Here is a 24,933-nt window from a genome sequence, read left to right as displayed (position 1 = left end):
ATGTACTTCACCACCAAACAGGGCAGCAGCAGCAGATGGCATGCTATGAGGGAGGACCCCAGTGAGGAGAGCCTGTTCGTGGGCACAGCATGGATGCCAGTTGTGAAACCCTGGGTCTTACTGCAAGATGAAGACCAGGGAAGTACTTCAGTGTGTGTGTGTGTGTGTGTGTGTGTGTGAGAGAGAGAGAGAGAGAGTGTATGTGTGTGCTGGGGGAGGGGTGTCTCTTAGAATCCCTAGGGATCCTCTCTCTGTCCTGGAGCAGGCCAGACTCATTCTGATACACTTCCTTGGATCCCAAGCCTTGAGCTATCTATCTGATCTCTTTCATTTCAGCTGGTCCAGGCTGAGCTCCTCTAGCCACTGACCCAGGCAAATGGAGGAGCTGGGAGGAGCCACAGAGGCACCTGACATTTCCTCCTGTAACAGGAAGCTGGAATTGTTCAACACACATATACTCATTACCGTTCAGGGTGCTCCCCAGATGAAGAGGGGGATTTCTCTTAGCATCTTTTGATTCAGTCTCTAAGGCAATTTTTCCAAGTTCCCAGATGGATGTGATAGACAGACAGCTTAAGAGGAATCACTGTGAGAGGTCAGCCAGGTGTGGTAGCAAGATCGTGAGTCATAAGAAATGGATTCCTGCCTGGCCGGGTGTGGCTCAGCGGTTGAGCGTCGACCTAGGATCCAGGCGATCCGGGCTCGGTTCCCGGTCAGGGCACATGCCCGGGTTGCGGGCTGCAGCCGATCAATGACTCTCTCATCATTGATGTTTCTATCTCTCTCTCTCCCTCTCCCTTCCTCTCTCTGAAATCAATAAAGATATATTTTTAAAAAAGAAAAAAAGAAAAAAAAAAAGAAAAAAAAAAGAAATGGATTCCTGTCCTGACTCTACTGAATCAGCCTGTGACCTAGGGGAAGTGTCACAAGCCACGTTCCCAGGGAAACAGTGTGAAACAGAGCTTAGTGAGCAGGAAGATTCTTGAAGAGAACTCCTAAGATCAACACCTGAGGGACATGAAGAAAGCAGGACCTGGCAGAGAAGGAAGTTGAACTGCGATGCAGCTATAACAAAAGCTCCCGCAGAGAACTCTGGAACCAGTGTGGCCCCTCAGAGTTCTCTTAAATTGTGGTGAAGAGGTCAGAGCTTTATGCCCCTGCACTAACCAGGCCCCTGGGATGAATGCATAACCTTGAGCATGGTGGCTTTCTTCAGCGAAAGGCCTTTCCTGGTGAGGGCCTCAGTACACTGTCCATCACCAATACTCCCTACAGATGGGGAAATGAGGGCTTCAGCACTAAAGGGGATGGGGGAGCTGGGCAGGGCCCCGCTGCATCCTTTCAGCAAGATTCTTGCCCTCTCCTGGCCCCAGTTTTCTCATCTTTCAGACGAGCGATGAAGATGAGCTCTAGGATCCCTTCTAGCTTCCACCAACCCACCACTCTGCTCTTACTATCACCTTCTTTTCTCTTAGGCTATACCTAATTTGAACTCCCACCCCTTTTAAGTGTTTTGTAGTGACTCCTCATTGACTGTGATAAAGTACAAATTTCTTAAGTGACTTACAAGACCCTGCACAGTGGAGCTCTGACCTGTCCCTTAAACCTCCTTCCTCATTACTTACTCTCTGTGGGAAAGATTTGGTTTCTACATGTTTTCCCTGAAAACACTCTGCCTCCTTTCCTCTGTTCTTTCAATAAGGATGTGTCCTCTAGGCATTCATGAGCAGGGTGTGGTGGAAAGGGCTTTGGAACCAGATTTGGGATGAAACCCCGGCTTCACCTCTTATCAGCTTCATTACCTTAAGCAGGGAGCTTAAGCTCTCTGAGGCTCAGTTTCCTCATCTGAAAAAATGGTGATGTCTTTTAAGAAATTTTTATATGGTTGTTGTGAGAAGCATATGAGGAAACATGTAAAGAGCCTCATGTGAAGCTTAACAGAGCTCAGTCCTCAATAAATGTTGGTTCTCTTCCCTCTTCCCTTTGTTGAAATAACTGAACCTAAATATCATCCAATGATTAGTTTAAATAATATTTAGAATAAATAAATGCTATTTAAAATTTGGTATTTTTCTTACTAATCCATAACTAAAAAAAAATCAAGTCACTCAGAATTTTTAGTCTAGTGCCAAATAAATTCCCAGTCTTTGTTCCCACTGCTCCCTGGTCTATGTCTCTCTCAGCAGCCAAGGCCTCTCTGCCTCAGTCATATGAACTTAAAAACACAGAAGCTTTTTTATTCCCTAACCAAAAGGCATCAGTCAGCATCACCTGCGAACTTGTTGGAAACACACATTGTCAGCCACCACCATCCCAGACCTACTGATCAGAAGCTCTGGGGGTGGGCCCAGCAATCTGGATTTAGCAAACACCCCCACTCCAGGAGACTCTAATGAAAGCTCAGTTTGAGAACTACCTCTGCTCCACAGCACAGGACTATAGGCCGTGCCCCAGGGTTTATTGGCACCTCAGTTCCCTTGAACACCCAGGAAGAGGGAGGTTTGACAGCAGATGCTTGATGACTCCAGTAGAGACTGGGTCTTTGACAGGAAGTCCCAGATATAACCAGTCTCTTCATCCACAGTAGGAGTCCCAGGAGTGGTTATTGGGCTCTGCCCAAGGCCTGGCCTCAATGAGCTAGAACATCCTCCAGGTCACATGGTGCAGTCCCTGCCTCTGGGCAAGTCTTCCTAGGACCAGAGACTCCTAACCTTCAAGCCTACTCAGCACAGCCCCTAAAGTAGTGGTTTTCAAAGTAGTGCCCCCACCCAGACCAATGGCATCTATACAACATGTTACAAATGAAAATTCTCAGTCCCCAACCCAGACCTGTAGGTGATTTTGATTCCGGTTCAAGTTTGAGAACCACTGGCCTAGACTTTACTAACTAGTTTAACTTAATTTGTTTTCTCATCCTCCTCATTCTCTAATTCTTCCTTAGCACACAGAAGATGAAAAGGGAAACAAAAAAAATATATAGGTGGAAAAGATATATAAAGCCCTGTTTTCTAATTTGAAGGAACTCCTTTCCACTTTACTCTTTGGATTATCTGTTCTTACTAGCCATTTGGAACAGGACCTATGGTTGGTCTAACTTACATTTGGTACTTATTTCTCCAATGGCTTGTTGCTACTGGTAAAAGCTTCAACACACATTTGGGATACAATATTAATAAGCATTTTGAACAAAGATACAGTTTCATTACAGCCATTGACATGGTGTGTTTTACAGCTCTGATTTTAGTTTCAGTTGTGAAGACTTTTGGAAGGTAAACAGATTTCAGAAAATAAAGGGCAGAGGTTGGGGAGATATACTTTCCAACTGGCAGATCAATTACAGATCTAAATAGATCTGGAGAGCTAAATTAGCCAGGCAGTTTTACAGCGAGGGAAACGGAAGCATACTTAAGCTGTGGAGACCTCACCGGGGGAAGGAGGGGTCTGGGGCACAGCAGGTCTCTCTGAAGGCTGGATAGGAGACCAGGGATGTGAGGGAGCTCTGTGGGAGAAGCTCAGAAGGCATATAAGGTCCCCAGGCTCATGGTCCAGGGTCACATGGACAACTAAAGTACTTCCTAGCCAGAGTGATGGCTCCATAAAAGGCTTGTTTAGAGAGGAGTCTGTACTCACTCGTGTACCTGACACCTGAAGGAGATGGCAGGAACAGAGCTTGATGAGCCTCCTAGTCTCCCTCCCAGCACTTCAATCCGGCCTACAATCAGATCGTTCCCTTTACCCAACTTGTCTCCAGCTCAATGCCAGGCATAAGGCCTTCCTAGAGAAAGCCACTCTTCCTTCTGGGCTTTGTTGGCTTTTAAATTAACTTCCTCCTTCTTTCTCTTCTGAGGGTCTTACTAGGGGCCTGAGTGGACCTGCCCAGGATTGACACCTTGGTCAGTACAGAGCATGTGTGTTCCGTGATTTCCATTTCCCCACTGTGACTCTGAGCAGCCTTCCCTCTCCTGGTTGCTACCTGACAAGAATCCCAGAGCATCTCAGGAGGAAAAAGAGGAAGCTCCAGCTACCTAGAGGGACAGGAAGTGGGAAATCTATGGGTGTGGGTGAGCTCCAGACCAGGCAGGAATGTGTTGTTAACTCACCAAATGCTGACTCTCCTGGGAGTGCTCTTGGTGCCAACTGGCCACTGGGTCAGTCTTCAGCTGTGAGTCAAGGAGATGTGTTCTCTGGGTACACAGGGTTCAGAGGGAAGAAGGCACCTATGCACAAAGGACTGGACGAGTAGCTTGTTAGCTCACTTAGGTGGGGCTAGTTCAGGTGTGTGCATGTTTTGGGGGTGGGGCTACTTAAATAGCATGATACATGGGTTATATACATTTGTCAAAATCATCAAATGGTGCTAATAAAATTTGTCTATTTAATTATTTGAAAAATTTACCTAAAATAATAACTGTGAAGAAACATTGATCTCTAACAATAAGCATGCTGAATTATTTCAAAGGAAGCTCCTGATGTCTGCTACTTACTTTGAAATGCATTAAAAAATTAAGTGGTGTGATACACAGATCGAAGAATGGACAAATATGTGATAAAGCAAATATAATAAAATGTAAAATTTAGAATCTAGTCAGTGTCTATATAAGTGTTAACTGTATCATACTTTCAACTTTTTGTAAGTTAGAAAATTTTCCCATAATAAAATAGTGGGAAAAACAATATTGTATTTGGCAGGGAAGTGTGGAAATTAGTGTCATTCTTAATGATCTAAGTATGCAGGGGTGTCAGACACTGCCATATCTATATTTAGGTCATTAATCTGACCCCTGGAGGGAAAACACAGATAGATCTTGGTAAATGACAGAGTATAATAAGCTCAACCAAATAGTGGTCCTAAATTCTGCCGCTGTACTAGAGATGGTATATTTGCTAGAGCAGATTAACATAGCCTCAGGTATATGGTATGTTGCCCTTAACTTGGTGAATGTGTTCTTTTCTATACTATTCAGAAAAGAGGATCAGAAAACCTTCAGATCTATATAGGACAGATGACAATATATATTTGTAATTTTGTTACAGGGCTATGTTAACTTTCTTACCTTTTGTCATAATATAGTTTGGGGAGATCTTAATAACCCACAAAACATCACTTCAGTCCATTATATGAAAGAAATCATGCTAATCAGACTGGATGAGCAAAAAGTGGCTTGCTCATTGGTGGCCTTGGTGATATACAATCACTTACAGCATGGGAGATAAACCTTATAATCATTCAGGGGCTTGGTACATCAATAAATTTCTTAAGTGTTCATTGGTTAAAGGCACACTGAGTAATCCCACCCAAGGTAAAGGACAAACTATTGTACTTGGCACATCTCATCACAAAGAAGGAAAGTGCAACTTCTGGTAGGACTTTCTGGTCCTAGAGGCAGTATATTCCTCACCTGGGAATACTACTCTGACCCATATGCTGGATGATGTGAAGACTGATACTTTGAGTGGAAGTCAAAGCAGGGAGCACTCTGCAGCAGGTCTATACTACAGTGCAAGCAGCCCTGCTGCTTGGGCGATATGAACAGAGTACCCTATGTTATTAAAGGTAGTATTGATGGGAAAAGATGTTCTATGGAGTTTTTGACAAATTCCATGGGATAATCATAATGCAGACCCCTGGGCTTTGGAGCCAGGCAATGCCATCTTCAGAGGAGAATTATATGCCTTTGAAAAATAACTCTTAACATGCTACTTGGTCCTGGTAGAAGTGGAGCAAGCTGCTTGTGGGATACCAGGTGAGCACGTGGCCACAACTGCTCCTCATGAGCAGTGTTCTGTCAGGTACACCAAATCTTAAGGTCAAATGAGCATAACCTCTCATAAGAAAGTGATAAGTTCAGCACAAGTAGGACCAGAGGACACAAGTAGCTACATGAGTTGGCCTAGACTCCCATGTCATCCACCACTATTTCACCAGCATCTCCTCCTACACTTACACTTATGGTGTATGGGGAACATCCTGGTGCCCAGCTGACAAAGGAGGGAAAAGCTTGAGCTTGTTTCATCGGTGGATTGCCATGGTGCATGGGTGTAAGCTGAAAATGAATGACAGCTGTACATGATGACCTTGAAAAAAAGTGATGAGGGTAACTCTGAAGGGCCATTCTAGTTGAGACTATCTTTGAGCCTGAGTCACAGCTCTACTTCTCCCTCTGCTCACTCCTGTTTCTTCCTCTCCTTTCCCTCAGTGGTGATCCAAAGGTTAATTAATTAACATGCTGCTTATTAACACCATCTCAAGAGTTTGCATCTTACCACAAAAGTGCCTCTCTTTTTTAACTTCTTTACCTTTTTTATATCCTCATTTCTCCATTTTGTAAGACATCTTTCTATATTAGGAATGTTAATTCTCTGTTATATGTGCTGCAGATATTTTGTCCTAGTCTGTCTTTTGCCTTAACTTTGCCTATAGTGTCTTTTGCAAAACATATAATTTGGGTTTTTTGTAATTGAATCTGTTCATCTTTCCCTACACTTACCAAAAGATAATGACTTTGGTGTACAGGTATTAACCTGAAAGGGTAACCATGGTATATTGTGAAGAGATAAAAGCAAGTTGCAGAATAATATGTAGAGCAGCATTTATCAAACTTTTCTGATTTGGGGCTCACCAAACTTTTTTGAAAGCTCAGATTCAATAAACTTAGGGTGGGGACAAAGAATCTGTGTTTTAAAAACAAACACTCAAGGTGATTCTATGATCATGTACTTTTGGGTATGGACTATGACCCCATTTTTGTAAAGAAAATAAGGGGAAGGAAAGTCTCTATTTGTGTGTGTGTGCCTGTACATACTATATGAGCACAGAGAAAAGTGTATAAAGATATATCAAATTAACATTGTTTTTTCCAAGTAGATGAAACCAGAAGAAATGGGGGGATTATGTATTTCTTTATATATTTCTGGTATTCTTATTACAATGGGCATGAATCACTTTTGACATTTTAAGAAATCCCATAAATTTTAAAGCCGTTTTCAAATTTACTTTTTTCTTTTAAAGGAATAAGATGAAAAAGAAAAAGAAGCATTCAAAAGAGTTGTCATAATTCTTGGCTAAGCCTTCCCTGCAAGCTCCACCACAGCATCAGGAATTTCCCCTCTATTAGGACAGCTAATCCTGGCCAGTGGTGGATGTGGTTTACACCTAGGTGACCATGAAACAGTTAACAGAGTTTCTATGTTTTTAAAATTTTGGTTCACACCAAAAATAGTTTATACAGGTTGTGTAACAGCTGCTGTTGCAATTATGTCTAATGGAAGGTTTTGATTCACACCAAAAACACTTACATGTGTTTTGAGTGGCTAAAACTTCTGGTTTCCTAGGAACTAACTATACAAGTCTCCCCTGGGGACTCTGAAATCATCCTTCTTACTTTTGCCTGGTTCACTGCCTTGGAAACATTCAAAACACATTGCTGATCTGCTTCTAGGCACTGGGATTTTGAGACTTGCTTGTCCCTTTTATTTAGAAAAAATGTTCTTCTGATTATACAAGTAATTACATGATCACTGTAGGAAATTTGAAAAAGACAGAAAAGTATAAAAAGAAACAGAAAAATCACTCATAGCTCTTCCACTCAGAGACAACAGCCACTCTTAACCTTTTGGCATTATTACCTTCTGATTTTGTTTCCATGTACCTTTTACATATTTGAGCTCATCCTGGGCATATAATTTCATATACTGCTTTTATCATGTAATATGATACAATAAGCAATTTCCAACAAAATGTGCTTTTATAAGATTCAATTTTTATCCATACACTCTGATTTACTTTATTATTCCCCTTTAATTCAACATTTAAGTTGCTTCTATTGTTTTGCCATTTAAAGTAACACCGAATCTTGTTTCTTTAGGAATAAAACCATCTGAATTTGAAACCATTGCCCACTTCTAATGCTGATGATGGTGTTGCTAAACTTCTGTATTCTAGTAAGGTACTTAGAACTTTTCACCTTGTATTCATCACAGTGAGTTCAGGATACCTTAAGCCTATCAACTAAGAGGCCACTCTCTGGAAAATAGGGGCAAGGAAATAAATGAAATCATAATTCCAATGACAGAAAGGAAAAATATGTTACCTTAAAACCCAAATATACAGAAACTCACAGAAAAGTGACAACATATTTCTATGTATCTATTTTTGCATTGTCTTTTGTTCTTATCTGTAATGTTGGGTTGAAAACTTTTCCATTCTGCTTGTTCTGCCAGAACTCTTTCAAAAAGAGAAAGGCTGAAAAGACACCTTGTTCAGTCGAACTGTGCATTTGCTAGCTGAGCTAATTCTCTAAAAAAGATTGCAGTGAAACTGGAATAGTTTTTTTAAAATCATGCTAGCAATTTAATTAGGGTTGAAGGCCTTGTGAGATTTGGAAAGACATATTTTTCATTCTAATTTCACACACCTTCAAATCTTTCTCAAAAATAAGATCTTACTTGCTTTAAAATACTCCAGGAAAAAAACTGTGGCTGTATGAAAAAAGGTAGGTGAAACTAAGTCCATTGCAGTGTTATCTATGATAACCAGGATCTGGAAATAGCCCATGTGCCCATCAGTAGATCAGTGGATAAAAAAAGTTGTGGTACATTTACACAATGGAACACTACTTGGCTGTAGAAAAGGAGGAAATCTTACCTTTTACAACAGTATAAATGGACCTGGAGATTATTATGCTAAGTGAAAAATGCCAGTCAGAAAAAGACAAATAACATATGATCTTATTTATATGTGGAATCTAATGAACAAAACAAATTACAAACAAAATAGAAACAGAAGCATGGATACTTGGAACAGACTGACAACTGTCAGAGAAGAGGATGGATTGGGAGACTAAATGAAAAAAGGTGAAGGGACTAAATATATATATATATATATATATATAACACATAGACACAGACAACAGTGTGGTGATAGTCAAAGCGAAAGGGGGTGGGGGTATGGGGAGGTGGACAAGGGGGATAACTGGGGATGGAAAGAAACTTTTCTTTGGGTGATGAGCGCATGTTGCAGTGTGTGGATGATGTCTTGTTGAGTTGTACATTTGAAACCTGTATGGTTTTGTGAACCAATGTCACTCAATAAATTCAATTAAAAAGTTTAATAAAATGTTGATAATTGTTGAAACTAGATGATGGATATTGATTATATTATTTTCTCTACTCTTAGTTATGTTTAAAAATAGAAGGGGGGGGGGGAGAGGACACTAACAAGCATCTAATAATTAAAAAGTAAAAAAACCCCACAAACTTACAAAAACCAAAAGACCCCTATACAAATAACATTTGATCTTGTTTAGGCTAGAATTTACCTGATGCACTCTCTAAAATAGCTAGGGAACTACACAAGCAATGTTAAGGGACATATTCAATTATGTAGTTTCTTGCCTATAATAATATAGCTATTTGTGACAAACAGGAATCCTATTGGTCCATATATAATTGATGAACTGATGTTGCACTGGCTTAGAAACTGTACTTCAGTTAATTATTACTGCCTTTCACATGTTGCAGAAAGAAAAAGTATATAAATGTGACTGATTTTACAATTTTTCAGAAATTAACCAGCCTCATTACCATCTATTACACACACAAAGCAGGTGTTCCAGCCACATGAACAAAGCATTCCTTTGAGTTGTCTATGACACACAGCCTCCCTTTGATGCTGTCTTCCTCAGCAGAACCAGTTATTCTACCCAGTTTGTCCAGTCTCTATGCCAGCATCTGGCATGTGATATTATGATATACCTGATTATGAGTCTTTTTCCCCCTGGACAATGACAGCTATTTCAAAGTCAAGATTGTGTCTTATTTAGTTTTTTTTCATAGTGCCTGGTACAGTCTCTGGAAATGGGTAGGAAGCATAAATATATGATAAATGGACAACAGAATAAATATACAAAGTTACTGGAACTGGAGTATGTAGATGGAAGGTTAAGATCTGGCTTACATTTACTAGTTGTTACAGTCTTAAGAAAGATTCTTAATCTATGCGAGTCTCAGCTACAAAATGAGAATGACAATGCCAAGCTTCCTACTTCACAGTGTTATTTGACAAAATCAATGCAAAGCAATTCTTATGAAAGTGTTTTGGAAACCAGAAGGAGGGAAGGTCACCTGTATTGTGTTAAGGAAGGAGGCAGTATAACATGGTGTTTATAGTTTATGGTGTTTATCATTGGGTTACCACGAGAATAAAATGAGGCGATATATGTAAAATACTTGGCAAAGTACCTGGGACAAAGTAACCTTTGCAGGGAAGATTATTCACTGTATGTGAAAAGGTCCATGCAGTTGAGAGTTGTGGGTCTATCTGGGAGCTGGTAAAATGGACCAGATAGCCTTTAAAATGACCACTTGACCCTCTGATGCTATGGAGAGCAATCTGGAATCCTCCATCGTGTCTAAATAACATCAAACTCTATGGCTGGCTGGCGCCCACACTAGGCCTAAGCATGGCCCCCAATGATATAGTTGGGGGGAGGAGAGATTAATCAAAGAACTTTTATGCATATATGCATAACCTATGGACACAGACAATAGTGTAGAGAAGGCCTGGGGAGGCGGGGGTGGATGCCAGGTGGAGGGGATTAATGGGGAATAAAAAGGGGACATCTGTAATACTGTCAACAATAAAGATCGATTTAAAAAAAAAAAAGAAAATAGAATGAGGAAAAAAAAGAAATATACAAGACTTTGTGTTTGTGTGTGAATTTTTATGTGTATATGTGCACGTATATGTGTATGTATATATAAATACATGTACTATGTATGTGTGCTAGTATTTGTATATATGTGTGTATGGTGTATATTTGCATATTTCAATGGATATATTTGTGTATGTATGTGTATCTCAATCAGGCCTGTTCACCTTGGCTGATCTGCATGGGGGATGAGCAGAGGCTGCAGGCCTTATCAGGTCCCAGACTGGAGTAGGTCTCAGCCCTATCAGCAAGGCTGTGGGGTAGGTGGTGAGTCAGTGGCATGAAGACCAGGTGTAACTAGGTGAGTCTCCCTAGCATGGCTGGTGGACCTAGATGACACAATGCTGAGTGTGAGGCAGAGGATAAAGAGCAGAACATTTGGAGGTCAGGAGTTGCAAATAGAGGAAGGGAAATTTAGAGGCTGGTGAGAATCTCATGTGCAAGAACAGGTTTTGCCCTGGGGTCTTCCACTGATGGGCATGGGGAGAAGGGAAGGAACAGCAGAGTGCCAAAGGGCCCAAATGGCTTAAGAGTCATATCTGCAGCACTTTCCAATTTCCACAGAACTGTCTCATAGATTAGCACCCTGCAAGCCAGAACCCACTGCTAATGAAACTGGTTTTGACACTCTGAAGGCTCAAACCATATTTCATTCAATGGGATGCTGTGCAGAGGCTCAAAGTCACCCTCTCTGGAAAACAAATTCAACCTGAAGATAATTCAACTTGAGCTTCAAGACTACATATTCAAACAGCCCAATATCCCTTCCCCTAAATTCACCTATGGATGATTTGACTGTGTTCACTTAATTTCAGAGACCTAAAAACAGTATTTAAAAGCTGAAAAACTTATTGACCTTTCAAGTCAGAGATTTTTGCCTGCCTTATTTTAGATTATACATGATACCCAAGGGAAAAAGTGGCAAAGACTCAAGGAACATTAAGAGACCAAAACAATCTTACACCTAGATTTTCTTATTGTCTAACTTCAGTTGGAAAATGAGAAAAGTTGTTGGTGGTAAGAGGTCCTTTAAAAAATTATTTTTAAAAAATTTCCAAAATCAAACCTACCAGATAATTTATATTAGAAAAAAATGTAATTCATATAGAAGGTTAGAAAGCTCAAACAGAGGAAGGTAAGTGATGAAAAATGAAAGCCTTCCCCCCTCTTTCTGACACACACACATCAGCACTTCTTTTCGAGGATAACTACTTTTTTTTCAGTTTCTTATATTTCTTCCCAGAAAAACACACCTCATTTTACTCAACTCCTCAGCAGCATTTGATGATCACTCCCTCCTCCTTAAATCATTTATTCACTTAGCCTTCAGGCACCTGCCAAGGCACCTTCTCAAACTATTGTGCTGATACATCTTTTCCGTACATCCTTTTTTTTTTTTTTTTTTTGATTGTGTTCTTTTTTAAAAATTTATCTTTATTGTTGAAAGTATTACAGATGTCCTCCTTTTCCCCCCAATGACCCTCTCCACCTCAAACTCATCACCCTCGCCCAGGCCTTCACCGCACTATTGTCTGTGTCCCTGGGTTATGCATATATGCATATAAATTCTTTGATTAATCTCTTCCCCTCCCCCCTCTCCCCTTCTCTCTGAGATTTGTCATTCTGTTCCATGCTTCCATTTCTCTGGGTCTATTTTGTTCCTCAATTTATTTTGTTCATTAGATTCCACCGATAAGTGAGATCATGTGATACTTGTCTTTTTCTGACTGGCTTTTTTCTCTTAGCAAAATGATATACAGGTCCCTCCATGCTGTCTCAAAGGGTAAGAGATCCATCTTTTTTTATAGCTGCATAGTATTCCATGTTGTGTAAATGTAGCACAGCTTTTTATCCACTCATCTACTGATGGGCACTTGGGCTGTTTCCAGATCTTAGCTATTGTAAACTGTGCTGCTATGAACATAGGGGTGCATATATTCTTTCTGATTGGTGTCTTGGGTTTCTTAGGATATATTCTTAGAAGTGGGATCATCTGGTCTGATAGCACTTCCATTTTTAATTTTTTGAGGAACCTCTATACTGTTTTCCATAGTGGTTGCACCAGTCTGCATTCCCACCAGCAGTGCACTAGGGTTCCCCTTTCTCCACATCCTCTCCAGCAGGAGTCGTTTGTTGATTTGTTGATGGCAGCCATTCTTACCGGTGTTAAGTGATACCTCATTGTGGTTTTAATTTGCATCTCTCTGATGATTAGCGACATTGAGCATTTTCTCATGTGTCTCTTGGCTATCCACATGTCCTCTTTGGAGAAGTGTCTATTCAGGTCCTTTGCCCGTTACTTAATTGGGTTGTTTGTCTTCCTCTTGCTGAGTAATATGAGTTCTTTGTACACTTTGGAAATTAGCCCCTTATGAGATACATCCTTGGCAAATATGTTTTCCCAGACCATGGGGTTCCTTTGTATTTTGAGACTGTTTTCTTTTGCTGTGCAGAAGCTTTTAGTTTGATGTAGTCCCATATGTTTATTTCTTCTTTTGTTTCTCTTGCCCTAGGAGATGTATCAGTGAAAATTCCACTATATGGGATGTCTGTGACTTTACTGCCTATGTTTTCTTCCAGGATTTTTATGGTTTTGCGACTTACATTTAAGTCTTTTATCCATTTTGAGTTTATTTTTGTGTATGGTGAAAATTGGTGGTCTAGTTCCATTTTTTTTGCACATATCTGACCAATTTTCCCAGCACCACTTATTGAAGAGACTGTCTTTACTCCATTGGACACTCTTTCCTCCTTTGTCAAATATTAACTGACCATAATGGCATGGGTCTATTTCTGGGGTCTCTGTTCTGTTCCATTGATCTATATGCCTGCTGTTGTACCAATACCAGGCCGTTTTGATTACAGTGGCTTTGTACATTTTAATGATGTTTATTATACCAATCCATGAGCATGGTATATTGTTCCATTTGTTTGTATCTTCCTTTATTTCTTTTCTCAATGTCCTGTAATTTTATGAGTAGAGTTGTTTTACCTCCTTGGTTAAGTTTATTCCAAAGTATCTTATTATTATTATTTTTTTGCAAACATCAATAGGATTGTTTTTTTAGTTTCTCTTTCTGAGTGTTCACTAGTGGTGTATAAAAATGCCATCGATTTCTGTATTTTAATTTTGTATCCTCTTACTTTGCCAAATTCATTTGTTAAATCTAGTAGTTTTTTCGTGGAGTCTCTAGGGTTCTCTATGTATAATATCATGTCATGTGAATAATGACAATTTCACTTCCTCCTTTCCAATTTGAATGCCTTTTATTGTTTCTTTTTGTCTGATTGCTGTGGCGAGGACTTTCAGTATTATGTAGAAGAAGAGTGGTGAAAGTGGATATCCCTGTCTTGTTCCTGTTGTTAAAGGAAATTTTTTTAGTTTTGCCCATTGAATATGATGTTGGCTGTAGGTTTGTCGTATATGGCCTTTATTATGTTGAGGTATGATCCCTCTATTCCCACTTTGCTGAGAGTTTTTATCAGAAATGGGTGCTGGATTTTGTTGAATGCGTTTTTACATCTATTGATATGAACATGTAATTTTTATCTTTCATTTTGTTTATGTGATGTATCACATTTATTCATTTGCAAATATTGCAACATCTTTGCATCCCTGGGATAAATCCCACTTGGTAATGGTGAATAATTTTTTTAATATATTGCTGTATCCGATTTGCTAATATTTTGTTGAGGATTTTGGCACCTATGTTCATCAGGGATATTGGCCTATAATTTTCTTTCTTTGTAGTGTCTTTAATCTGATTTTGGAATTAGGATAATGCTGGCCTCATAAAAAGAGCGTGGAAGTCTTCCCTCCTCTAGAATTTTTTGGAATAGTTTGAGAAGGGTCATTGTTACTTCTTCTTTGAACATTTGGTAAAATGTGCCTTATGAAGCCATCTGGTCCAGGACTTTTGTGTGCTGGGAGGTTTTTGATTACTGCTTCAATTTTATTAGTTGCAATCTGTCTATTCAGGTATTCTGATTCTTCCTGAGTCAGTTTTGGAAGATCGTACATTTCTAGGAATTATGTTTCACCTAGGATGTCCAATTTGTTGGCATATAGTTGTTCATAGGATTTTCTTATGATCCTTTGTATTTCTGTGGTGTCAGTTGTTACTTCTACTCTTTTATTTCTGATTTTCTTTATTTGGGTTCTCAGTCTCTTTCTTGATGAATCTGGTTAAAGGACCATCAATCTTGTTTATCTCTTCAAAGAACCAGTTCTTGGTCTCATTGATCTTTTTAAATGTTTTTATAGTCTCTATGTCATTGATTTCCACTCTGATATTTATCATTTCTTTCTTCTACTTACTCTTGGCTTTGTTTATTTTTCTAGTTCTTTTAGGTGTGCACTTAGATCATTTATTTAAGATTTTTCTTTTTTCTTGAGGTAAGCCTTTAATGCTACGAATTTTTCTCTCAGGACTTCTTTCACTGTGTTCCATAGATTTTGGGTTGTGTATTCATTTGTTTCCAGGTAACTTTTGATTTATTCTTTGATCTCATTTTTAACCCATTCATTGTTTAATAACATAATATTTAGCCTCCATGTGTTTGAGTGTTTTTCAGTTTTTTCTTGTAGTAGTTCATTTCTAGTTTCACAGCATTGTGGTCGGAGAAGATGCTTGATAGGATTTCAATCTTCTTTAATTTATTGAGAGTTGTTTTGTGCCCTGTCATGTGGTCTGTCCTTGAAAATGTTCCATGTGCAGTTGAAAAGAATGTATACTTTGCTGCTTAGAGGTGAAATGCTCTGAAGATATTAATTAAATCTATTTGATTTATTGTGTCATTTAAGGCCGCTGTTTTCTTGTTGATTTTCTGTCTGGAAGATTTATCCATTGGTGTCAATGGGGTGCTAAATTCTCCTGTCATGATTGTATTGCTGCCAATCTCTCTCTTTATGTTTATCACAATTTGCTTTATATATTTAGGTGCTCTTATGTTGGGTGCATAAATAATTACAAGGGTTATATCTTCTTGTTGGATTGCTCCCTTTATCATTATGTAGTGTCCTTCATTTTTTTCTTGTTATAGCCTTTGTTTTGAAGCCTATTTTGTTTGATATAAGTATTTTTACCCTTGCTTTTTCTTTTACTTCCATTTGATTGGAACAATTTTTCTATCCCTTCACTTTCAGTCTGTGTATCTTTTGTTCTAAGGTGGGTCTCTTGTAGACAGCATATATGCGGATCATGTTTTCTTATCCATCCAGCTACCCTGTGTCTTTTATTGGAGTATTTAATCCACTTACATTTAAAGTTATTTATAGGTACTTATTTATTGTCATTTTATTTTTTATACCTATGTTCATCTCTCTCTCTATATTTCTTTTTTCTTTCTTCTTCTTAAAGCAGGTCCTTTAACATTTCTTGCAATAATGGTTTGGTGGTGATGAACTCCTTTAGCTTTTCTCTTTGGTCTGGAAGCTCTTTATTTCAAGTTCAATTTTAAATGATAGCCTTGCTAGATAGAGTAGTCTTGGTTGTATGTTCTTGCTTTTCATCAATTTGAATATTACATGCCAATCCCTTCTGGGTTGAAGTGTTTCTGTTGAGAAATCAGTTGGAAGACTTATGGGAGCTCCTTTGTAGGTAACTAACTGTTTCTCTCTTGCTGCTTTTAAGATTCTCCCTTTGTCTTTAAGCTTTGTTATTTTAATTATTATGTTTCTTATTGTGAGCTTCTTTGGGTTCATCTTGATTGGGATTCTCCATGCTTCCTGAATTTGTGTGACTTTTCCCTTCACCAGTTTGGGGAAGTTTTCAGCCATTGTTTCTTCAAACAGGTTCTCAATGCCTTTCTCACTGTCTTCTTCTTCTGATACCCCTGTGATGTGGATGTTCTTTTGCTTCATGTTGTCCCAGAGGTCCCTTAGACTTTTCTCATTTTTATTTTAATTTTTTATTTACTTGTTTATGTATTTAATTTTATTTTTGTTTAAAATATTACAGATGTCCCTTTTTCTCGCCAATGACCTGTTCCACCCCGTTCCTTCCCCCTCCCCAGTCCCTCTCCCTACCATTGTCCATGTCCTTGGGTTGTTTTGATGAGTTTACTCTATTCTGTTTAATCAAAGTTAGAGGTAAAAATTGCACCTTAACCACAGCCAGGGACTATGCTGGGTATTTTATATGTCCCAACTCAACTAACCTCATAACAACTCACTTTAAATAATTTATGTTATTTCCATTTTACAGCTGAGAAAACTGAGACTTAGATTAACTAAGTTGTGTTGAATGTCACACACATAGCTGTGAAGATTTGGAGGAGGGAATTGTATTCAGGTTTTCTAAATTCAGATATTTACTCTTAACCAACATGCATGTTACTTGCCATTTATTAAGAAGGTGGTTGATCTTGGTCCTTAAGGTATTAAGACTGTGTTATTGTAAAAAGTGGGTAAGATTGGAAGAAAGAGAAGGGTCATAGCAGTCTTGCCTCACCCCTTCCCCACTGTTGTTCTCACTTCCCACTCATATTTCAGATGTCAGATGAAAAATTCCCTTTTTCACCTTTTGAGTACAATCTAAACTCATAGTTATACTGGCCTCAGGAAACTGTCAATCTACCAACTCTGCAATCAGACATAATTCAACTGCTCATGTATATGAGGATACATATAAAAGAACATCTATGGTAGCATTGTGTGCAACAGTAAAAAACTAGAAACAGCCAGAAATTCCATCAAAGATAGAATGGGCAAATTGTGGAATATTTATACAATGGCATATTGCACAATAGTAAAAGTTAACCAACTACAGCTATTTGCAACAACATGAATAAATCTCACAAACAGTGTGGAGTGAAAGAAGATAGCCATAAAACAATCCATACAATTACAAATATATGAAGTTCAAACATCTGTAAAACAAAACTGTGTTTTATAGAAATGCTTATATAGAAGATAAATTTATAAAGAAAAGCAATGAAATTATATCATAATAGTCAGGATAGGCATCACCTCTAAGATGAAAAGAAATGTCATCAATTGGAGAGATGGGGCTGGGGGGCAGGAGGAACAGGGGTTGGAATTATCAGAGTGTTCTATTTCTTGTCCAAGGTAATGATTACATGGGTGAGAGCTTTATAAATGTTGTTTTAACTGGCAGTTCTCTTCTGAATATTACTGTTTTCTTAATGAAGTAGAAAGCAAGGTTACCAGGTGGGATTGAGGATGAGAAGAAGGTATTGAAGATCCAATGGGAAGGAAGATGATATGAAAGAAACAGAGACATTGAAGAGTGAACAGAATATGGAAATGCAGTATTATTTTTCTTATTATTTTAAGAAAATGTTACCTAACCCAAGTTTGTGTGCGACACTTTGAAAGGCCAACACTCAAAACGTCGAAGTTTGGAGTAAGGAAAGGTTTACTGATTGAGAAGGAACCGACTAAGGAGATGGGAGACTTAATAGTGCCTTAAATTCATCTTGCTCACTGAAATAGGTTAAGGGTGTGTAAGGGCCTAAAGGAAATGCATATGCAGAAGTTCTGGTGGGGTAAGTTTTAATTGGAGGACTTATGATAAAGGAGTGTCAACATCGGATCTTCCTGGATAATGAACTTTTTGCTTCTGAAAGGGTTCTGGTGTTCCAGTTCCAGTTATGTCCTGGTCTTTTGGTTCTGTGGGGAGTGGAGAGGGGTGAGACTTTGGTTCCAGATATAGCTAGAGGTTAAAATTCTCTCCTTGAGGTTCTGATTTGTTGTCTCTGAAAAGCAACTCAGTATCTTTTAAACTGGGTAGGAATATTTTGACCTGGTTCTGTGGTTACACAAAGCTTCTCTGTTTTTCCTGATTTATTATGATTTTCCTCTAAGTGAATAAAAAAGAGGCCACATACTAAACCTGACAAGCTCACGGACGCCTACATGGTGGGCCTCACAAACAGAGACTGAAAGTAACCACAGAGAATGGTCTGAACATAAAAATTCCTAACTAATATCCGGTCACGGAGGGTAGTCACGTCCCAGGTGTAGCTTCCTTAACAAAGACCAATCTTTACCTTAACTGAGTCTGTCTATTTTCTTTTTGCATCTAAGATAACATGTCTTTGGAATGTCAGAGTAATCTCCTTTGCCAGACCCCTCAGGGCACAACCTCCACACCAGAGCAGAGACCACAGAACCCCTCATTGTTATCTTTTTTCCTGCATACCATCTCTATGTGCTGTAAATGTTAATTATTAACTATCCTATACCCACCAAAGTAAAAGAAGTATGTGTCTCTCCATTTTACTTTTTATCCAATCCCAGAGGTTGCCTCTGCTCTGCTTTCTACCGCCTCCCTAATCTATCACCAATGGATTTCAGGTAACCATCTTTATTCTCCTCTTTTGATTCTAATTTATAAAACAAGCTGCAAAACTTCCATTCTTTGGAGCATTGCCTCAATCTGTTGCAATTTTGCTTCCAAGAAAGTGTTGTCAGTTTGACTCAAATAAGTTCATAAAAATTCCCTACAAGTTTGGATGTTTCTTACGTCTACACATATATGTCATATTATGAACTTCAATATACTACACTGTATGTAGTTATCCCTAACACTCAAATTGTAATGCTATCTAATGTATAAAAATGAATTTAAAAAACATGATAGTCTTATTAAAACATATAATTAAGATAATAGTCATAATATATTAGTTATTTATTATTTTACTTTGAGCTTTAGAAAAGCTAATGTTTATATTTAGATAAAAGTACATAGAGCTCATACAGGGGGTGCATAGTGGTTTTGTATTCTTTTTCTTTCAAAATTTTATACTGTCAAGGAACAAAATTCAACTTCGTAAATTTGAAGATCTAATTAACTTTATTAAACCATTCATGAATCTAGCAGCATCTCACGAACCAACTAGAAGGGTGCTCTGAAGAGTTGTACAAAATGGAAGGTTGTTATAGGGAGATGGGTGGGGCAAGAGAGCTGTAACAAAAGAAAATAGAGGATTATTTCCAGATCAAGGCATCTTTTTGTGGCTTTCAGAGAATGGCAAGTGTTGTTTTTTTAAATCCTCACCTGAGGATATGTTTTCATTGATTTTAGGCAGAGAGGAAGGGAGAAGGGGGGAGAGAGAGAGAGAGAGAGAGAAAGAGAGAGAGAGAAACATCAATCTGTTGCCTCCTGTTCATGCCCCAACCAGGGATCCAACTGAAACCTGGGTATGTGCTCTAATCAGAAATTGAACTCTTAACCTTTTGGTGTATGAGACAACACTCCAATCAACTGAGCCACACAGGCCAGGGCTGGCAAGTGTTTTTATTATGAAGATTACTTCCTTTTTTCTATTGGGGGAGATGGAGAGGGCCCACATGACAGATTACTTCATTGGTGTTGACCAGAAAATTCCAGGCTGGTTGATTAAGATTATGTTTCTGGGAGTTTTAAACAGTAATAAGGTCAGATATTAAATCTAGGTTTGGCATCATGGGTTTTAGCACAAGTGACACCATTTGGGGCCTGTGGTTTTCTCTTTAATAATATCAAGCATCTTTAGTGTTAAATCCTACATTTTATAATTATTTAAACAGTTATAGATATTATTACCTCCTTATTTTATCTCTCTAAAAGTCATTTTTAAATGTTAGAAAACACATTCACATTGACATCACAACACAAAATCTTGATTTTTTTAAAGTACTGAAGAACAATTACATTCTTAAACTTCACTCAGATTTATTTTTTTACATTTATTTTTTTCACTCAGAAAATTTAAATGGAAACAGTTGATATGTTTATATAATTCTAAAATATTGCCTGAGTTTTTATATGAACCAATTTATAAAACTAATTATTTAAATTATAATACACTTTAGTTGTAACTAGTCTTTATATTATAATTACATAGTTTCAAGTACCAATTTACATAATGTAAATTTAAAGCTCACATACAGGAAAATATAGTAAATTTAAAAAATTACAAAAATCCACAGCTCAAGCTTGTGCTATCTGCCATGCCAATTTGGGCTTACTGCTGAGTTATAAATATGAAAGTAACTGAGTGGTGACTTCAGCAGAAATGGCAGAGTAAGGACCTCTAAAATTTCTGTCTTCCATAATACCAATAAGAATGCTATCAAAAATGGTCAAAATAAACTTTTTTACAATGCTTAAAATTAATAGAAGTCTTGTCTATAATAGGTAAATCTATAGACACAGGAAGTAGATTAGTGTTTGGCTAGAGCTGGGGTGTGGGGATGAGAATGGGGAAGGGAATACTAATGGGTATGAAGTTTATTTGGGGGGTAAAGAAAATGTTTTAAAATTTATTGTGGTGATGGCATATGAGTTATATCTCAATAAACAAAAAATAATTATTATACAGGCAGAACCCTCAACAAGGGTAAGGTTTCTTGGAATGCTCTAAGCAAAGTGAGGACCTTAGAGACCAGGGCCTTCTTATAACTGATTCTGCCAGTGTAGTGTCAATTCCATCATCATCATCATCCCAGGAATGGAAAGAGATTCTGACTCAGGACAGGGATAATACCTTTCACAGTGTGTTTTCATTAATCATTAACTAAGATAAGTGGATACAGAGTCCCCGCTATGGAAGGAGGAAGTAGCCCATTTACAGAATTGTAGATCCTGGTGAGTTCTCTGTTGATCTTAGAGCTGTAAGGTCTTGTGGCTTTACTGGGTCAGCTCAGCCATCTGGCAGGTAAAACATAGTCAGCCCAATTTTACCAACCAGTGGGCTGACAACTTGCCAGAGTTAGCTGTGTGCTGTGGACTAGAGAGTGCCAGGGTTCAGCTGAGTCTAAGCTTATTTAGGACTTGAATTTTAATTCTCTGCCAACTGGTTGAGAAAAATAGATGGTTTTGAACAATTCAGTAAAAAATCACCCCCAGTTTAGGAGCCTTGTGGGAAAGAAAAGGAAGCTTTTAGACCAAAATGAGTAAGAACAAAGAAAAGAAAAGCACCTCTTTTGTTGTAGCAAGAGAAACCATAGGTAGCTAGGAGACCTGAGTTATAATCCAGCCATATTAACTCAGGAATGCCATGGTACATTTCTGGACCTACTGCCTCATAGGCAAAGGAAGCAAGCTGAATGGATTAGATTAGTTTTTCCCCTCTGGCATATTTCAGGGAACTCCAGGGTATTGTTATGGGCTAGATTGTGTCCCTTCCAAATTTATATGTTGAAGCCATAACTCCCAATGTGACTGTATTAGAGATATGGCCTGTAAAGAGATGATAAATGTTGAATGTCATGAGGATGAGGCCTTCAACCAATAAGACTGGTGTCCTTGTAAGAAGAAGAAAAGACATCAGAGGAAAGGCCTTGTGAGGATACAGTAAGAAGGCATCTATCTACAAGTAGGAAGAGTTCTCACCAGAAACCAACACTGATGGCACTTTGAACTTGGACTTCTAGACTCCAGAACTGTGAGAAAGTAAATGTTTGTCATGTAAGCCACCCAGTCTGTGATATTTTGGTATTGTGGTATTACAAGTATCATGGAGGTGCATCAGTTCATAACCTTTTATTTTGGTTTAATTTTTGATATTTTAAAAGTTCTAATAAAAGTCATGGATACACTTATATGTGTCATATGCCAAAAGTGTTAGAGATCACAGATTTATTAAATTCTGTTGCCAGGTTAGCTCATTTTTGGAAAGAACTTTGAATAAAACTTCTTTTCCTATCAGCTAAATGAAGAGTGTGAGGCTATTTCAGGGTAAGCTGTTTTAAATGAGTGAGTCACTAAGTTTAGATTTAAGGAGAGGGGATATAGACCCTAAATTTCAATAGTAAAAATATGAAATAATTTGCACACATATTTTAAAATCACCACAGGTTTATAAACATTTATCTGTGTGAGTCAGTATTTTCTCAATACTGTGCGACCAAATGCAACAGAAAATTCAATACTGTACCTGAGAAAAAAAAGAACCATGGCAATAGAGCAATTTCACAATGAGGATAGATATTTCATAAATAAAATATTAACAAAATGAATCCAGCAATGTATTAAAAAATCATTATATCGTGGCTCAGGATGGTTTACACAAGAAATTTTGAGATAATCAACACAAAAGAACCTACTTATGTTAACTGTGGTAATGTCTGGATGATGGGAGTATGTAATTTATTTTTCTTATTTTCACTCTTTTATATTTGCTAATTTTACTGCAATGCATATGTGCTGTTTTTGTAATAACTAAAGGTTATAAATTTTTTTAAAAGACAGCCTAAGATAAAATACTTAGAAAAATTTCTATCACAGTTAAAGGACTAATATTCCAAATATATGAAGATTTTTTTTTAAAAAATAGAGAAATGAAAAACCAAAAATTCTGCAAAATCGTTTCAAAAAGTACTCATACAAGGAGATGTTAAAATATTCCTTAGGCACATTAAAATGTGTTCAGCTTTTCATCTGGCAGCAGCCATCAGGTAAGCCAAGATAGGTGCTGACAAGTACATGCAGGAGCTATGGAGGAAGAAGCAGTCTGATGTACTGTCCTTCCTTCTCAGTGTGCACTGCTGGCAGTACCTCCAGCTCTCTGCACTCCACAGGCCCCCCACCCCATCTGGCCCAGTAAAGTGCACAGGCTGGGATACAAGACCAAACAAGATTATGTCATATATTGGATTCGTGTGCTTTGTGGTGGCTGCAAACACCCAGTTTGTAAGGGTGCAACCTATGGCAAGTCTGTCCATCATGGCGTTAACCAGCTAAAGTTTGCTCAAAGCCTTCAGTCTGTTGCCAAGGAGGGAGCTGGGCACCACTGTGGGACGCTGAATTTTTACCGGGTTGGTGACAATTCCACCTTTGATCCATTCCATAACTTTATCAAAAGGAATCCTGACACCCAATGGATCACCAAACTAGTCCACAAGCACAGGGAGATGCGAGGGTTGACAACTGCAGGCCACAAGAGCCCTGGCATTGGAAACGGCCACAAGTTCCACCACACCCTCTCACACTGCAGCTTGGAGAAGCCATAATACTCTCCAGCTCCACCATTACAGCAAATATAAATAATGTTTGTAAAATTCTTACCTAATAAATAATTTAGGACAGTAAAAAAAAAAGTATTTGCCTGGCAGGTGTGACTAAGTTGGTTGAGTGTCATCCCATGCACCAGGAGGTCACCAGTTGGATTCCTGGTCAAGGCATGTGCAGGGTTTCAGGCTTGAGCCCCAGTAGGGGGCATGCAGGAGGCAGCTGATTATATTTCTCTCTTATTGGTGTTTCTATCTCTCTCTCCCTCTCCCTTCCTCTCTCTGAAATAAATAAAAACATTTTAGCCTGGCCGGGCGTGGCTCAGCAGTTGAGCATCGACCTAGGATCCAGGGGATTGGGGTTCGATTCCCGGTCAGGGCACATGCCTGGGTTGCGGGCTAGGCAGCCGATCAATGACTCATCATTGATGTTTCTATCTCTCTCTCTCCCCCTCCTTTACTCTCTCTGAAATCAATAAAGATATGTTTAAAAAAAATAAAAAAAATAAAAACATTTTAAAAAGATTTGTTAAGCTTTACTAATAAAAAAAATGCATTTTATTCACTTATTTAGACAATTTTTGGAGCAATTTTAGATTCAGAGCAAAATTAAGAGGAAGTTTTATATAACATATATATGTGTGTATATATATGAGAGTGATTTCCCATATACCCCCTACCCACACATGCATAACCTCCCCCATTATCAGCATCATCCACCAGAGTGGTGCATTTGTTACAATTGGTGAACCTACACTGATACATCTATAACCCAAAGTCCGTAGTTTACATTATGATTCACCGAAATTCAGAGACACAGACAATAGTATGATAGTTACCAGAGGGAAGGGGGTAGGGGAGTAGTAAAGAAGATGATTTGACTGTAGGCGGTGGGCACACAATGCAATATACAGATCATGTATCATAGAATATATTATTGTACATTCTATGGGTTTGGACCAATCTGTAATGACATGTACCCATCATTATATTTTCATACAGAATATTGTCAATGACTTAAAATTCTTGTGCTCCACCTATTCATCCCTTTCTCTCCCCAACTCCTGGCAACCACTGACTTTTATACTATCTTCATAGTTCTGCCTTTTCTGGAATGTCATACAGTTGGAATCATTCAGTATGTAGCCTTTTCAGATTGCTTTTTTCACTTAGTAATATGCATTTAATTTTCCTCCATGTCTTTTCATGACTCAATAGCTTATTTCTTTTCAGTACTAAATAATACTCCATTATCTGAATGTACCA

General features: G+C 38.4%; 1 pseudogene across 1 annotated transcript; it reads left to right on the top strand.

The window, feature by feature from the left end:
- On the top strand, window positions 1-23,707 carry LOC308551745 (large ribosomal subunit protein eL15 pseudogene; annotated as a pseudogene). The gene is made up of 2 exons: window positions 1-142; window positions 23,121-23,707. The product of its transcript is annotated as a large ribosomal subunit protein eL15 pseudogene (transcript).
- The last annotated feature ends 1,226 nt before the right edge of the window (window positions 23,708-24,933 follow it).

This window comes from Miniopterus schreibersii (genome assembly GCF_964146895.1).
Source record: "Miniopterus schreibersii genome assembly, chromosome: X".
In the NCBI taxonomy this organism is placed as follows: Eukaryota; Metazoa; Chordata; class Mammalia; order Chiroptera; family Miniopteridae; genus Miniopterus; species Miniopterus schreibersii.
The sequence above is the reverse complement of the archived record's forward strand: the minus strand, read 5'-3'. Positions and strand labels throughout refer to the sequence as shown.